The following is a 3,917-nucleotide window of genomic DNA, read 5'->3' on the forward strand; positions in this document are numbered from 1 at the left end:
CTAATTCTCTCGACCAGAGCCACAGTGACAAAGGTAAGGTCAAGGACCCCCCCCCCCCCCCGGCCAACCTGCGTAGGCTCCTGGCTGGTGAGAAGAGCAATCTGGGGACACATCTTAAGCACCTCAGCTATGTGGTAGTCTGCCACATCACGACTCCGAGTGGGAGCCAAGATGGGGTGGTGGGCATTGAAGTCTCCCCCTATGAGAATCGGCTCATGTGCCTCGTGTGGATCTCAACAGCAAGGAATTCGACGCCTCCACACTGCACAGGATCGGCAATCAAGGAGCAGGGGATAGTCGACTTCACAAGGGTAATTAAACCTCTGGTGCCTTGCGTACTCAGCAGCACAAAGGGATGATATCTCGAGAAGCGAACAGATTCCCCTGTTAGGGTCTCCTGGAGCATGATAATGTAAATGTTCCGAGATCGCACGATCACGTGGAGACGGGCATTCCTTGAGGAAAAGCTGTTGATATTCCACTGCAGTATGCTTAGATTAGAAGCCAGTATGATAATCTAATAGGTGGGGTGTGACCCCACCTACTAGATCATCTCCTAGGAACACTTAGTCATCCCTCCCCAGAGAACCCGCCGCCAGAAGGCCACAGTGGGAGGAAGAGACTGGCTAGATTCAGAGCGGGCTCATCCGAGGAAGGAGTTCAAGCCCCCGCGCCACGACAAGGCGGTTCCTTTTGCGGGGGCTTGCTGTTGGGCTGTTACTAACGATCGGTCTCGATACAGGAATTGAACTGTTGTACATCTCTTGGGATACCTTGCCAGATGTCCAACTTTCACGTGTGATAAGAGAGGTTTTAAAGATGGGAGTGATATTAGGAATTCCTAATGACTTTGAGTGTGTTGGAATTAATAACTCGCACAAAATAGGTATGTGATGCCAGACAGGGTTTATTAAATTCAGGTTTATTCCATAATGCAGTAAGCCTGACGTTATGGTACACGAGATATGATATATACTACAGCACAATAATCACTGTAATAAATACTATCACCACACGTATAAACAGATGGAGAAATCAGCTTGAATATAATATTCATGTATTCTTTGTATATTGATGTATTTGATATCATATATAAACATTTATATATATAATCCTTCACACTGAGAACTTTTATAAATAGTGGCCCAGGTGAAGCATATATTTGCACATCTCAATGAATTGAACTAAAACGAGAAAAATTATCTAGCCCTTCTTAAAAGGTGAGGTGGCATGGCTCCAAGGTGCAATTTACCAATATGTATAATCGACGCAGCTCAGTCTACGTGGACATGGATATAAGAGTTCAGTCTACATAATACACAATGATATTCGAATATTGTATCATTATGTATTATATAGACTGATAATAATATAGGTGTTGGCATCGTCCTTATCTGCAATAACTAGTAATCAGTCACTATGGCGAAAATGCCAAATATTTCCTGATTTTTATTTCATGTCGTTTCATTCGACCAGTTAAAAAGTATCTTAAAGGTGGTTTACAAAATTGTTTATAAATTAAAAGTTTACCATTTCCCTTGTCTTCCATATATTGTCATGCAACCATGCCAAAATAAATCAAATCGGTAACTCATGTAAAACAATAAAATACCTGAGTTTAGTTTACTTATAGTGATCATCTTTAATTTTAGCAAGTAATGTGCGTTGTGTAATATCCATTTTCAACACTTCTGCAATGCACACACATCATCCATATTCATTCGCCAGTAAAGTGAAAAGTCCACCCTAATACGAGGATAACTTTTGTATTTTATCAAAGTGATATAGGTGAAGAAGCGAAAGTATTAAACCTAGAATAAATTTTGTTTTAATTGATATATCATGGAATACATTGTATTTGCACAAATAAGATCTATTTAGTGACTGCTAAGCAGCGCAACTGCAATTTGAAGAATTTAACTTTTTTCATGCTTAACACAAGCATGGCGTTAACATATTTAACTCCACCTGCCAATATGAATGAATTAAGACAAACTAGAAACGAAGTATTTGTCGTTAGTGTAATATTTTCTCAGGCATTAAATGAAATCACATATACTATTTGACAAACTCAAAAGTGTTTTTATTAGATGAAAAAGTAAATGATTGTAAGAATTATGATTTTTTCCAAGCCGCGGCACTGAGGCATGTTTTTCGTTTTGTTTTCATCAATTTATTACGCTCATAGAGCAAGTAACAAGCCTAGTACATTCATTAGTCCATTACTCTATACATAATACTCGTGTCACGCATGGTACGCTGGTATGTGCAGTCAGTCTGTATATGAAGGTAAAAGAGAGTCAAATTATAGCATTCACCAAAATGAGGGTGTTGGGCCAAAACAGTATTCAAGTTACTGTCAGCTATCAGGAATTGACATACAGTTATTAAATCCCGTCTGTGTCAGCATATGCAGACTCGTGAGAGTGTGCCAACGAATGTTGACTCGATCTGAGTTTGGTCCTTACTCACCGTAATGACCACGGCAGTAACCGCTAGGCGCCCCGTGCAAACTCACGAGCTTGGACGGGGCTCGATCTGCTGACCACGGGGATATGAAGTCAGCGGGCTAACCATTACACAACCAGACACTCTGTGAATTGGACGGGTGCTTAGGTTAGAGCGGTACGACACTCGCTGTCGTACGCCCGGCAGTGTCTATGCTCTGCCCATTAAGTTGAAATGATTGCGGGTTGGTGACACTGTAGACAACGCCTAATATTCTCATGCTTTTGTAAACAAATGTATAAAGATGATGGTTGTTTGGTATTATTATCATAATTGTATATTAAATCACTGCCTTTTATTGTATTTTATACTTTTATAGGAATCCACAAGGAGTCAGAGAACTTACTGTTTAGGTGATTTAAGCAATGTTGAACTATCGAGATGATAAAGTGAAATGTTATTTTTAAATTAATGAGGTTCATGTTTGAAGACTTTTTTTCTCCTATTGTGAAATATACATGCATGTATCTTGTGCACACAATCACACAGACTCACTCAGTAAGGCAGCGTCTCCCATTTTTTTCCTAGCACCCCCTGTAGTCAGACAGGCAGTCTAGCACCCTGTACCTCTAGTGAATATCTGATCTCTAAAAGATGAAGGAAAGTGAAGTACAATTCTTGATCATATATTTTGATGAGTCCTCAGTCCTTTCTTTATAAAAGAAAATTTAATGAGAAAACCGGTGGGTAGGTTCAAATATACACAGCTGGGTAATCATACATCAATGTGACTTTTGTTGTTACTTACGTTCAACTATTTTCTCAATTCGAGTAAATGAAAATAACATGGACAAACTCAAATATGCACAGTGGGTATTAAGCCAGACATATATCAATGTATGTATGCATTGCTTCCCAGTACCCCAGGTTGGGAAGCTGCACTAAGACATACAGCCAAACAACTTTTCCAGTAATTCATGTCTGCAGACAATAATTTCTTGAGAAAAAAAGTCTACTTATGACAAAGTGCCAGTGCCAGACGGCAAAGACTTGTCATAGAAGATAAGTACAGTCAACTTGGCAATTGCTTATCGGTATAACAAGATCAATAAATTAGTTCAAAAATATTTTGAGTATTCCCCAATTCATTATTACCCCTACTTTTTCATTAGTCAAGGTCTCTTATGTGGACTTATGTGGTGAGGGGAATGTTAATTTATGGCCATAAAAGATTGCATATCATAGTTTTTTTATTCATCTTATCTTAAATTGTGCATGTATTACGCTTTCACATTTTTGGAGATTCCTATATTCTTCAAAATCATTCAGTTCTTGTAATTTATACGAGAAAATGAGTGGAAAATATTTTTAGACTTCTAATGAAGTGCGCACCAAAAGTCAATAAGACAGCCGATTTTTATTTTTTTTTTTTCTTATTCCTTTGGACTTTTTCAGAAATATATCCTGTT

This window comes from Penaeus japonicus, unplaced genomic scaffold, assembly GCF_977035675.1.
Source record: "Penaeus japonicus unplaced genomic scaffold, GWHDUDI00000001_assembly GWHDUDI00000037, whole genome shotgun sequence".
Taxonomy (NCBI): domain Eukaryota; kingdom Metazoa; phylum Arthropoda; class Malacostraca; order Decapoda; family Penaeidae; genus Penaeus; species Penaeus japonicus.